Source organism: Aquarana catesbeiana, linkage group LG12 (genome assembly GCF_042186555.1).
Source record: "Aquarana catesbeiana isolate 2022-GZ linkage group LG12, ASM4218655v1, whole genome shotgun sequence".
Taxonomy (NCBI): Eukaryota; Metazoa; Chordata; class Amphibia; order Anura; family Ranidae; genus Aquarana; species Aquarana catesbeiana.
This window is the reverse complement of record NC_133335.1, coordinates 186,897,232-186,911,343: the sequence shown is the minus strand read 5'-3', so window position 1 is coordinate 186,911,343 and position 14,112 is coordinate 186,897,232. Positions and strand designations below refer to the sequence as shown.

Sequence of the window (14,112 nt, the reverse complement as noted above, 5' to 3'; positions counted from 1 at the left end):
CTGCTATTTACATTTAGTGCAGTGCGTCCTGCTCACAGTGTTCAGCTAGATCCGTTCCTGTTATCTTCTAGACTATTTACATTTAGTGCAGTGCGTCCTGCTCACAGTGTTCAGCTAGATCCGTTCCTGTTATTTACATTTAGTGCAGTGCGTCCTGCTCACAGTGTTCAGCTAGATCCGTTCCTGCTATTTACATTTAGTGCAGTGCGTCCTGCTCACAGTGTTCAGCTAGAGCCGTTCCTGCTATTTACATTTAGTGCAGTGCGTCCTGCTCACAGTGTTCAGCTAGATCCGTTCCTGTTATCTTCTAGACTATTTACATTTAGTGCAGTGCGTCCTGCTCACAGTGTTCAGCTAGATCCGTTCCTGTTATCTTCCTACTGACAGGCAGGCTTGTCTGGTTACAGTATATAAAGCTACCTGAAGAAAATTACAGGTGTTCTATTTGATCCTATTAGTACCACGGTCAGGCAGCTAGACTATTTACATTTAGTACAGTGCGTCCTGCTCACAGTGTACAGCTAGATCCGTTCCTGTTATCTTCCTACTGACAGGCAGGCTTGTCTGGTTACAGTATATAAAGCTACCTGAAGAAAATTACAGGTGTTCTATTTGATCCTATTAGTACCACGGTCAGGCAGCTAGACTATTTACATTTAGTACAGTGCGTCCTGCTCACAGTGTTCAGCTAGATCCGTTCATGTTATCTTCCTACTGACAGGCAGGCTTGTCTGGTTACAGTATATAAAGCTACCTGAAGAAAATTACAGGTGTTCTATCCCAGCTTAGTGCAGCTACAGGCCATTAGTATGTCTGGAAGGCCAAGAAGGAGAGGCAGACAGTCACAAGCCAATAAGAGAGGGCAAGCAGGCTCTGTGTCTAGTGCTGGTCGTGGAGACGGTGCATCCTCATCAGCACGTGGCCATGGGACACGCTTGGCCTTTTTTTCGGCAGCTGGCCGTGTTGAGCCGCAACATGCGGAAGACTTGGTCGAGTGGATGGCCAAGCCGTCCTCATCCTCCTCATCCTCTCTCACCCATGCCCAGGGTGCTTTGTCTGGCAAAGCAGCGGCCTCTTCCCTCAGCTCAATGTCATCAGTGACTCCTTCCCTAGCTCCACCATGTCCTCATGAGGATTCCCTCGAACTGTTTGACCACAGTGTTGGGTACATGCTCCAGGAGGATGCCCAGCGTTTGGAAGGCTCTGATGACGATACTGAGCTCGATGAAGGCAGTAACATGAGCACGGACAGAGGGGGTGCCCAAGAAGGACAGCAATCTGGCAGTCATGCTCCCCCTGCTGCAGCATACTGCCAGGTTTGCTCCAGTGATGAGGAGGGAGGGGATGATGAGGTCACTGACTCAACGTGGGTGCCTGATAGGAGAGAGGAGGAGGAGGAGGAGGAGGAGGAGGCGGCGGCACATCACCAACGAGGCAGGATGCCCTCCAGGGGCCAGCCTAAGGGCAGCACATTGACTGCATCACACCCCAAAGCTCCACATGTGCAGGGCGCTGCAGTCTCTGCGCGTTATTCAAAAAGTTCTTTGGTGTGGGCCTTTTTTGAGACGAGTGCATCAGATCGCACCGCTGCTATTTGCAACATATGTCTCAAGCGTATCTCGCGTGGCCAAAACATCTCCCGCTTGGGTACCACATGCTTGACCAGACATATGTTGACCTGCCATGCAGTTCGTTGGCAAGCGTATCTAAAAGACCCACACCAAAGAACAAAGAGGATCTCTCCTTGCTCCTCATCAGCTGAGATTTCCAACCCCACTAGACCTTCAGTCCTCTCTGAGACCTGCAGTGAGAGGAATGAAGGTTTAGAATTAGGTGTGTCACAGCCAAGTACTTGTGGGCAATCTGCTTTTGGTACACCGACGTCAGATTGTACCAGGCAAATTTCCCTGCCCCAGCTGCTGCACCGCCGAAAGAAGTTTGCTCCCAGCCATCCACATGCCCAGCGGTTGAATGCTAGCTTGGCAAAATTGCTAGCACTTCAACTGCTGCCTTTTCAGTTGGTAGACTCTGCCCCCTTCCGTGAGTTTGTGGAATGTGCGGTTCCTCAGTGGCAGGTACCCAAACGCCACTTTTTCTCACGGAAGGCGATTCCGGCTCTCTACCGGCATGTGGAAGGCAATGTCCATGCCTCGCTGGACAGGGCGGTCAGCGGTAAGGTGCATATTACCGCTGACTCATGGTCCAGCAGGCATGGACAGGGACGTTACCTAAGTTTCACGGCGCATTGGGTGACTCTGCTGGCAGCTGGGAAGGATGCAGGACAAGGTGCAGTAGTGTTGGAGGTTGCTCCACCACCACACCTCCAAAATGCTGATTGTGACACACCTCTCTCCTCCACCCCCTCCTCTTCTTCTTCCTCCATGGCCTCTTCCTCGGAACCAGCGGTGCTCCGTAGGCGTTCAAGGGGCTACGCAAGTACGCAGGCCAAAAGATGCCATGCGGTGCTTGAGCTGGTGTGCTTGGGGGACAGGAGCCACACTGGGGCAGAGGTTCTGTCAGCTCTGCAGGGGCAGGTTCAGAGGTGGTTGACGCCACGCCAACTTAAGGCAGGAATGGTGGTTTGCGACAATGGCACCAACCTCCTCTCTGCCCTCCGACAGGGACAAATGACCCATGTGCCCTGTTTGGCTCACGTCCTTAACTTGGTGGTGCAGCGGTTCTTGGGCAGGTACCCGGGCTTACAGGATGTCCTGAGGCAGGCCAGGAAAGTCTGTGTGCATTTCCGCCGGTCATATAATGCCAGTGCTCGGCTGACGGACCTCCAAAAGGAGTTTAACCTGCCCAAGAACCGCCTAATCTGTGACATGCCCACCAGGTGGAACTCAACGTTGGCCATGCTGCAGCGGCTGCACACGCAGCAGAGGGCCATCAATGAGTACCTGTGCGACTATGGCACCAGGACAGGGTCAGGGGAGCTTGGTTTTTTTTCCCCACGCCAGTGGGCCATGATCAGGGATGCATGCACTGTCCTGTCACCATTCGAGGAGGCCACGAGGATGGTGAGCAGTGACAGTGCATGCATCAGTGACACTGTCCCCCTTGTCCACCTGTTGGAGCACACGCTGCGTGGAATAATGGACAGGGCACTTGAGGCAGAACAGAGGCAGGAAGAGGAGGACTTCCTTAGCTCTCAAGGCCCCCTTTATCCAGACAGTGTTCCTGCGTGCCCGCCGATCACACAGGAAGAGGACGAGGAGGAAGAGGAGGAGGAGGAAGATTGTGTCAGTATGGAGGTGGAGCCTGGCACTCAGCATCAGCAGCAGTCTTTAAGGGATCAGTCCCAAGAAACACATGGACTTGTACGTGGCTGGGAGGAGGTGGCTGCGGACCATGTCGTTCTTAGTGACCCAGAGGACTCCGGACCGAATGCCTCAGCAAACCTACGCTGCATGGCCTCCCTGATCCTGCAAACCCTGCGTAAGGATCCTCGTATTCGTGGTATCAAGGAGAAGGACCAATACTGGCTGGCAACCCTCCTTGATCCACGTTACAAGGGTAAGGTTGCGGACCTTATCTTGCCATCGCAGAGGGAGCAGAGGATGAAACATCTTCGGGAGGCCTTGCAGAAAGGTCTGTGCAACGCGTTCCCAGAGACTGGGAGGTTACAAACTCCTGTTTCTGGACAACGTGTTGCTGAGGCTTCGGTCAGTCAAAGAAGGAGCGGTGGAGAAGGTGGCCGTCTGACCGATGCGTTCAGACAATTTTTTGGTCCGCAGCCCCAAGGTATGATCGGTTCCAGCAACCATCGCCAGCGTCTGTTTTACATGGTGCAGGAATACCTAGGGGCAAGATCAGACTTGGACACCTTTCCCACCGAAAATCCTCTGGGTTACTGGGTCTTGAGGATGGATCACTGGCCAGAGCTTGCACAGTATGCAATTGAGCTACTGGCCTGTCCTGCATCCAGCGTTCTTTCGGAACGCACATTCAGTGCTGCTGGAGGCGTGGTAACCGATCACAGGGTGCGTCTGTCCACCGACTCGGTCGATCGGCTGACCTTCATAAAAATGAATGAGTCTTGGATCACCACCAGCTACCAAGCACCTGATGCTGATGTAACCGAATAATTTTTTTTGAAATCTCAGATCCCTTCAAAGACTGCCTATGCTGATGCTGAGTGACTATCCCTGAGTAATTATCCTCTTCCTCCTCAATCATCACGCTGATAGCTTGTAAGAACATTTTTGGTTCTGGGCGCCACCACCAGTGCCTAAGGCACAATTTTTCAGCCCCTGTTTAACAGGGGTGTGTAATTACAATTTTTGATGTAATACTTTGCAGCAGGGCTCGTTCCTGCATTCCAACTAGAGTGTCTGTGAGGGGTTGCAGTGTTGTGGCACCAGTGCCTAAGGCCCAATTTTTCTGCCCCTGTCTAACAGGGGCGTGTAATTACAATTTTTGATGCAATACTTTGCAGCAGGGCTCGTTCCTGCGTTCCAACTAGAGTGTCTGTGAGGGGTTGCAGTGTTGTGGCACCAGCACCAGTGCCTAAAGCCCAATTTTTCTGCCCCTGTCTAACAGGGGCGTGTAGTTACAATTTTTGATGCAATACTTTGCAGCAGGGCTCGTTCCTGCGTTCCAACTAGAGTGTCTGTGAGGGGTTGCAGTGTTGTGGCACCAGCACCAGTGCCTAAGGCCCAATTTTTCTGCCCCTGTCTAACAGGGGCGTGTAATTACAATTTTTGAAGCAATACTTTGCAGCAGGGCTCGTTCCTGCGTTCCAACTAGAGTGTCTGTGAGGGGTTGCAGTGTTGTGGCACCAGCACCAGTGCCTAAGGCCTAATTTTTCAGCTCCTGTTCAACAGGGGCATGTAATTACAATTCTTGATCTAATAACTGTGAGGGCTTACAGTGTTGTGGCCACAGCAACACCTAAGGCCCAAATTTCTGCTGAGTATATAGGGCAGGACCCTACTTTCAAACATCTAACTTACAAACGACTCCTACTTGCAAACGGAAGGAGACAACAGGAAGTGAGATGAAATCTACCCCTAGGAAGGGAAATTCTCTCCTGTAAGAGTTAATATGGGAAAACAATTTCTCCTTTCCACTGATGCTTTCCAATCCTTGTTCCACAAAAAAACCCAAATTTTCAAAAAACATTTTTCATTGGGACAAAAAAGTGAGGTGAAATCTTCTGAAGAGGAGGAAAGACAGCAAAACAAATGTCACAGGGGTGATAACCCTTCCCTATGTTTTCCAAAAAGCTTAGAAAAGATTTTTTGGCTGGAGCTAAACACGTTAAAAATGTTCAAAATTACAAACAGATTCTACTTAACAACAAACCTACAGTCCCTGTCTTGTTTGCATCGCCTGTATACTGCTGTTCAGAGTATATAGGGCCTGGTGGCCCCACACCTTTCCTTATTTTAATTTGGGTGCGGGGTTCCCCTTAATATCCATACAAGACCCAAAGGGCCTGGTAATGGACTGGGGGGTACCCATGCCGTTTGTCTCACTGATTTTCATCCATATTGCCATGACCCGACATGACATTAAACCCGCAAGCAGTTTTAAATGAGATTTTTTCCTTTAAAAATGACATTTGGTGCAGGGACTGTTCTAAACATGGGAAACACGCGTCACTTTACAGGCATACTATAGACACCCCCCAGGTACGATATTTAAAGGAATATTTCACTTTTTTTTTTTTTACTTTAAGCATCATTAAAATCACTGCTCCCGAAAAAACGGCCGTTTTTAAAAATTTTTTTTGCATTGATACATGTCCCCTGGGGTAGGACCCGGGTCCCCAAACCCTTTTTAGGACAATACCATGCAAATTAGCCTTTAAAATGAGCACTTTTGATTTCGAACGTTCGAGTCCCATAGACGTCAATGGGGTTCTAACGTTCGTGCGAACTTTCGGTCCGTTCGCGGGTTCTGGTGCGAACCGAACCGGGGGGTGTTCGGCTCATCCCTATCTGCTAACCTCTGCCCAGCACTGATAGCATCTTCTGGGTTCCATGGGCAGGAGATGGTGAACCTCTATCCCCAGACACCAGTTGCAGAGACAGGGGATTTGATAGACTTATCTGCTGAGGAAGAACAATCTGGTGAGGCCCCAGTGGAAGAGCTGGTATTAGGGCCAAACTTCACTGTGCTCTGCCCAGCACCAACAGCAGCATCTATGGAGTTACAACAAACTTCTCCCTAATGTTTACATTAGCCCGTATCTTCCTTAAAAAAGGTTCCATTGTAAGAATAAAAATAATGGGCGACAGTGGGCATCCCAGACCTGTGCCATTTCAAATAGAAAAAGGCTCAGAGGTTCTATCATTAATCTTAACCCTGGCACTCGGTACTGAGTATAAATTTGTAAACCAACTCAACATTCCATCTCTCAGACCAATATGTTGTAAAGTGGCCCTAAGAAACACCCAGTCAACCCTTTTAAATGCTTTTTTTGCATCTGCGGTTATAAGTACTAAGGGTTTCTGCTGACTTTGTGAGAAATGGCTAGCATTCACTACCCTCTGCGTGTTCTCTCTCCCCTCCCTACCAGAGGTAAACCCCACTTGATCTGGATGTATCAAAAAGGGAATATGATCAGCTAGTCTGGTAGCCAAAATCTTTGTAAAAACTTTTAAATCCACAAATCCAAGCGATAGCTTGAACATAGAGAAGGATCTTTCCCCTCTTTCGGAATTACTGTTATGTGTGCTAACAGTGTTTCTTTCTGTATTTTTTGCCCCTCACGTAGTGAGTTAAAGGCTGTTATGAATCTCAGAGCCAGTTTCTCGGCAAAAAACTTATAGTACGACAGGGTATACCCAACTGCTTTACCCAGTTTCAAGAGTTTTAATGCTCTCATGAACACTTCTACTGTAATTGGTGCATCTAAATCTCTAGCTGTCTCCTCTGTCACCTTAGGCATATCTGACGTTTGAAGGTATTCCATCGCCACTTCCCATTTACTTTGAATCCTTTCTAGGGACAGTATCTCCTCCAATTGATATAGACCTTCATAATACCCTTTGAAAGCCTATGCAATTTTCTGTGAGGAACTAACCATCTCGTCTCTCTGTGTTTTGATATGTACCATATGGTTTTGTATACTAGTTTCTCTAAGGGCCTTTGCTAACATCCTACTTGGCTTATTCCCAAATTCGTAAAAATGTCCGCCTTCCCTGCTTTAACTTGGCTTTTACCTTATAAGTAGTAAGTTTAGCTCTTCCTGTAGGCCAGCTAATTTCTCCTCTATTTGTTGTGTCTGGGATTTTTTATGTACCAACAACTCCTGTTCCTGAATACTTTTAGGCAGCACTTCGATCTGTTCATTGAGCTTCCTTTTCCTATGTGCCCCCAGGGAAATAAGAACACCTCTCATCACACATTTATGTGTTTCCCACAGACAAAATGGGGATACTTCCCCTGTCTCATTCGTTAAAAAAAAGGAGTCTAATTCCTGATTTAGTTTTTGCTCATATTCCTTATCTTTTAGCAGGGTCTCATTAATCTTCCAATGCCACTCTCGGGAGTCTAATTCCCCTATTTCCAGCACACAATTTGTCGGCGCATGGTCTGACAAAGTAAATGATCCAATATCAACACTCAACAGGGATGTAATTACAGTTTGAGATACAAAAATATAATCAATTCTGGTGTATGACTTATATTTCGACAAAAAAAAATGTGATCCCTATCCTGAACATGAACAGTCCCCCAAGTACCTATCACCTAGAAATCCGGCAAAAGTTTCTTCACTCTTCGTAGTCTTGCATATGATAGATGGGAGGAACCTTTGGATGTATCTAAAATGGGGTCCATGACCATATTTAAATCTCCACCTATCACCGAAATTCCCTCCCTATGCTGGTGAACCAAGTACAGATAGGTCTCTAAAAAAGTGACCTGATCCTCACTTGGAAAATACATGTTTACTAGTGTGACCTTTTGCTGGCCTATAATTCCTTTTACAATAAGGAGATGTCCCTCCTCATCTGTAATTACCTTAGATTCTTTCCATGGTGTCTGTTTTGACAAAATAATAGATACCCCACTTGACCTAGAGGTCTGAGATGCACTATGGTACACTGTTGGGAATCTATAGTTTTTTAGTTTTGGTATTTTATCACTTCTAAAATGTGTCTCCTGTAGAAAAATAATTTGTGATTTTGATCTTCTAAATTCAGCCAGGAGTTTAATCCGTTTCTCTGGAATATTAAACCCCTTGACATTATATGATGTAAACTTTATCTTAGTTATTTCTGCCGTCGATTTGGAGCAGTGGAGAGGGGGAGGAGAAAAAAAAGTTTAATAAAAAAAAATCCCCCCTCCTTAAGAGGGTAGCCACTGCGGTGCGACTTTTCGGGACCGTCAACTATCCTCCTCCGAAAAAAAAAAAAAAACCCCAAGGGAAACGCCTCCCAGACATTTATTTTGGAGGGTGTTGTCAAACAAGGTGGAATCTGAGCTATAATATCATCAGCAGTGCACTCCTTATCATTCTATATCATTTATCAGATGTAACCAATATCTATACCATAAGCAAGATCATATATCACTCAACTTATTTCTAAAACATCCTTTAACAAAGTTTTTTCTTCACCAATCTCAGACCTCTTTTCTTCCATCTTAGTGTTATCTTTTTGCATCCTATCCTTAACCAAACTATTACAATCTTTAAATCTTATCCTTCCATCTCTACTCTCCTACTTTGAGAGCTACTCTCCTTTAACCCCAACTTTAGTTTAATAGAGGGTAGTCATAATACATCTATCTATTTTCCTCTTTCCATCTCCTATGGGAGTATCCAACCCCTTCCCCTTAATGAAGGTACAACATTTAGCAACTCACATGGTTGATGAAAAAAAGAGGCACATCTACATATGCAGGCATCCGAGGTAAAGCTGTCCACATAGACCATCCTCCACACTGCCAAATCCCACCGCTGTCAGCAGGCCTGGACTGGGATAAAAAATAGGCCCGGGCATTTTAGACTGAGCAGCCAACTTTTCCAGGGACCGAGGGGGGGGGTTTGGTAGACATTCGCAGGGGGTGGCTGGTGTCGGTCCTCCACACTTTAATGTGCAGGGACACGGTGATATAAAGGGAACTGTGCTGTAAAGGGGCACTGCAATGATTACAGTGCCCCTTTACAGTGCAGTCCCCTTTATATTACAGTGTCCCAGTCCTATTGTGGCCATACAATGCTAGAACTGTCTGTCTCCTATTGTGCCCACACTGCCCAGTGACACTGACCTGCTCTCTTTTTGGTGGTGCGGGAACAGCGTGGCTCTCTCTCTTTGGTGGTGTGGGTACAGCGTGACTCTCTCTTTGGTGGTGCGGTACAGCGTGGCTCTCTCTCCTCTCTCTGGTGGTGCGGGTACAGCACGTCTCTCTCTGGTGGTGCTGGTACTGTGTGGCTCTCCCTCTGGTGGTGTGGGTACAGCGTGGCTTTCTCTGGTGGTGCGGGTACAGCGTGGCTCTCTCTGATGGTGCGGGTACAGCGTGGCTCTCTCTGATGGTGCGGGTACAGCGTGGCTCTCTCTGGTGGTGTGGGTACAGTGTGGCTCTCTCTGCTGGTGCGGTACAGCGTGGCTCTCTGGTGGTGCGGCACAGTGTGGCTCTCTCTCTGGTGGTGCGGGTACAGCGTGGCTCTCTCTGGTGGTGCGGGTACAGAGTGGCTCTCTCTGGTGGTGCGGGTACAGCACGTCTCTCTCTGGTGGTGTGGGTACAGTGTGGCTCTCCCTCTGGTGGTGTGGGTACAGCATGGCTTTCTCTGGTGGTGCGGGTACAGCGTGGTTCTCTCTGATGGTGCGGGTACAGCGTGGCTCTCTCTGATGGTGCGGGTACAGCGTGGCTCTCTCTGGTGGTGCGGGTACAGTGTGGCTCTCTCTGCTGGTGCGGTACAGCGTGGCTCTCTGGTGGTGCGGCACAGTGTGGCTCTCTCTCTGGTGTTGCGGGTACAGCGTGGCTCTCTGGTGGCACGGTACAGCGTGGCTCTCTCTCTCTCTCTCTCTGGTGGTGCGGTACAGTGTGGCTCTCTCTCTGGTGGTGCTGGGGCTATTAGTTCCCCCAGCACAGTCCTCTCTTTCGTTTTTTTTCTCCTGTAGTAGCTGCTATAGGCACTTCTCAGCTTGTTTCCGGGTTTTCTCCCCCCCCCAGCAGAGTGCATGCTGGGGAGTGTAGTCATCTCCCTGCTGAAAACAATTGGGACACCTATCTCTGGGACTACATTTCCCATGATGCCCCTCTAGTTCTCCGATTGGCCCTCTGTTGTGGCCAATGGTGAGGGAAGAACAATAGGCAGGTAGCTTTCTCCTCACATGTGCTGCCGACAAGAAAAGGGGAGGGGTGGAAACGTCCTGACAGCAGCCCTCCCCCTTGCCCCACCATGCGGACACCTTGGCTGGAGGAGGAGGAGCAGTCCCTGGGAGCAGAGAGCGGAACTGTCAGCGTGGCTCTAAGGCTGAGCTGTGTGTGAGAGAGTCACACAGCTCAGCCCATGAAGCTGAAAGTTCCGCCGGAGAAGACACAGGCACGGCCACATAGCGGTAGCAGCAAGCGGCGGCCACGGCCTGTGTTAACCATGTTCAGGCCGCGGTCGCCGCTTACCTCCAGCTGTGCGGCCTGAACAGCAACATGCTACGGAGCGGGCGGCCCGGCCCACCGGGCATATGCCTGGTCTGCCCTATCGCCAATCCGGGCCTGGCTGTCAGTCTGCAATTGTGGCCGGGAAGACTACCCTGAAGTAGAACGATGTGAAAGCGAGGCTTGAAGTGCAGCATGGAATGGATGACGTTACTTGTATAACAAGACATTGCTTGTTTATCAAGTCAAAATTTCTAAAAAAAAAATTTGTTTGTCTTGCAAAACACTCTCAGATCAAGTTACTCTCAATCAAAGGTTTTACTGTACTTTATATATGGAGTAGCAGCATTGTCACCTTAGCACAGGACTAATAACTTCTGCTAACTTCTCCCTCTCCCCATCTCAATTACAGAGAGGGAAAGTGTACTGTAGTCCACAGAGAGAAAGATGGGAACAATGATAACTCATAAGGGCTCGTTCAGACATGCTTTGTAATTTTAGATACCATGAATGCCCATTAATGTGCCTATCATGTTACTATTCATTAGTGATGCATTCTGTATGCATTTTAGATGCTTACCAGGTTCTTCTTTTGTGTTGGTTTTTTTTGTATAAATTATTTTACAATCATCTTGGCTAGTAAAGATTTCTAATAGCATCTCAAATGCATTGTAAGCACCATAGAGTAATTTGTGGTGAGTTTGCAGAGCATTTACAGTGACATAAATGGAGGCATTTGGGGAGCAGTAAAGCCAGGCAAATGCTTCTTGTGAGATAAATTTTGGTGCAACACACAACAAAGTGAAGCAAATGCAACCATGTGAACAACACTGTTCACTTCATTATATGTAAGTAACACAGAGCATTGACAGGCGTTCGATAGACTTCAAAAACGCAGATGAAATGCCTGCTTTTGACGCTAGTGTAAACTTCATGTAAAAGTGCAGCACAGGAAGTTACCATTTCACAAGATTCTGGCAGGATCACCTGCCACTGATATAACAAAAAGCTCTGAAATTAGTAATCTTGATGCTGAATGCTGAAAGGAAGCGAAGAGAAGTTCATTATTAGGGTTGACATACACTTTAATTTATACATATTTTTTTGCATATTAAAACTACTGCCATCACCACTATTATTACTACTATAATAATAATACTAATAATAATACAGATTGTATATGTATTTTATTTATAGCCTATCGAAGATGTCAAATTTAAAAAAACTGCACGTGTGGATTGCATATTTACTAACCCAATCAAAGAGACTGTCCCGAACAGTATTTTGATTGTAGAGGGGAGTGGCCTTTTGCGTGACCAAGTATTTATCAAGTGAGTATAAATATTATTTGAAATATTATATAAAATGTAAGTAATATGCACTATCATAGCTTAAAGCAGTTTTTTTTCACTATCTTGAACAATGCCAGGCATGGTAGGCTATTTAGCCTGTACTGAATGGACAGGACAGTTTTCAGACATGGCCTATTATAAAAGTGGTCTACCATATGCAGAACTGTTTCTTCAGTTTAAAGAAGTTAGAATTTATATAAATAAATGGTATAAGGGTGAAAAGTCTAAAACATCTGAAGATATATCCTAAGTAGTCCCAGCTTAGGCAAAAAGTGCAAAGATACAAAACACAAAAAATGGTGAAAAAATAAGGCAAAAATAATGCATCAAATTCCAGCATAAGCAAAAAAGTCTGTGATTAGTGACTTTCGTGAAGACAGCGGTTCAAATCCAGTGACTTGCAGTGCTCCCCCTCAAAGATCCCCACTCACCAGCTCCCTACACCCCTGCAGGGGTAATAGGCATGTAGTACCAGGCAGCAGTATGGTGTTTTGGGTCCCCAGGTGCTCCCGCTCCAGCTGTGATGTATCCGTCAATTTATCTTGGTTTCATCCAGATTATCTGCACTTAATTATCTGGGGAGTTATATAAAAGAACCAGTCCTCTCTTTTCCATCTATAAGTAACCACCCAGTAAAAAGCATTTGTAAGTATAAAAAAATTTGTAATTAGGCGTCATATCTGTGGTTCTCCACCCACTCTCATATACAGATGGCTCACAATGGATACTTTCTCTTTTTTATGTCATAAACCTTCAAACATTAACATCTTCTCTTTGTTTGCCTTTCTCCCGGGCCCCCCCCGGGTGCGTCTGCCACTAGCGGTTGCCCGGCACGGAAAAGCCGCCCAGCATCTTCAGCTGGGCGGCACTACAGGAGGTTACCAGGGCAACACAACAACTATGCCCTTCACCCCCATATTGCCACTCCGGCGGACATGCGCAGTCCGCCGGTGAGGCTCTCCGTGCCGGTGGGACGGGTGTGCGTGACGCCGCCCCAACTTAACTGCGCTCGCGCATGCGCGGTAGGGGCGGCGCCGCGCATCCCCGTCTCAGGGAGCAATTGAGGCCCTCCAGCTGACGAGAATCACCAGTCAGCTGAGCGCGATCATCGCGCCGGCTGATTGGAACTCGTCATACATATAAACTGACTCCACTCACTACCAGCTCAGGCGCCTTACCTGCCGGATGCTGGGATGCATGGCTGGCTAAACATTAATACTGTCTGAGAACAGGTATAAGAACTTTGTTTTTCAACCACTTAATATGCTGGACTTCTCCTTCTGCTCTGTATACCTGTATGTACAAGATTTCTCCTTGTCTATCATCATCTTTCTGTTACTGTTATGGACTTGAAATGCAATACCAAAGTTATTTATACAGGTACCTATGATCTCCCATTCATACACACATCTAACTGTGTGTGGGTATGTGTGTACATGCATGTATGCATGTGCATACATGCATATAGTCTATTTTATTTTTTATTTTTTACTGCACACCCCTTGTTATATAGCTTCTAAACATTATGATTACACAATGTTATAACTGTCAATATGCTTAAACATGAATCATATGAATGTCCTTAAGGGGAGCCTACAGTGCAAAACAAATACAACTTTTATGAATCCATATTTTCTACCTACAATGACTGATTGGGAGCTTTTTACTGTACATGTATATATATTTTATAGGTGGACTATGTCCACTAACTACCATTCTAATTAACAATACAGATTCCCTTTATCTTGAATGACATATAAGCAGTGTTTTACTACACACAAACTTTTAAGTGGACTCTGTCCACTAATTATTAGCAACTAATAAACACATATTAACAAAAGATTATTATTGCTCTCTCCATTAAGCGAGAACTCGTTACTCATTCAAACTATGTGAATTTTTATTTATAGGACTGTTCCTCTTCGCTCCAGTACACCGCTGTGGCCCGTACGCATCCGGGGGAGGCAGGGGTAGGTGAACCTTTATATACACCACCAAAAACAAACAAAAAACCCCAAAACCCCCCCCTTCCTCTTCTCTCTCCCCCTTCTCATTGGGGAAGTGCTACATATGAGATAGAAGTACCCAGAGAACAGCATTCCTCAACTATGAACACCAAATTAAACGCCATCTCTTTCGCAAGCATTCCTCGCCCCTGGTTGTAATTACCACTGCCTTTTTTTGCATAAAAACCAACGGTAAC

At 46.8% G+C, this 14,112-nt stretch overlaps 1 pseudogene; it reads left to right on the top strand.

Annotated features, from left to right (window-relative positions):
* The window catches only part of LOC141113384 (protein-glutamine gamma-glutamyltransferase E-like), a 104,366-nt pseudogene that overhangs the window by 76,922 nt on the left and 13,332 nt on the right, over positions 1–14,112 (top strand).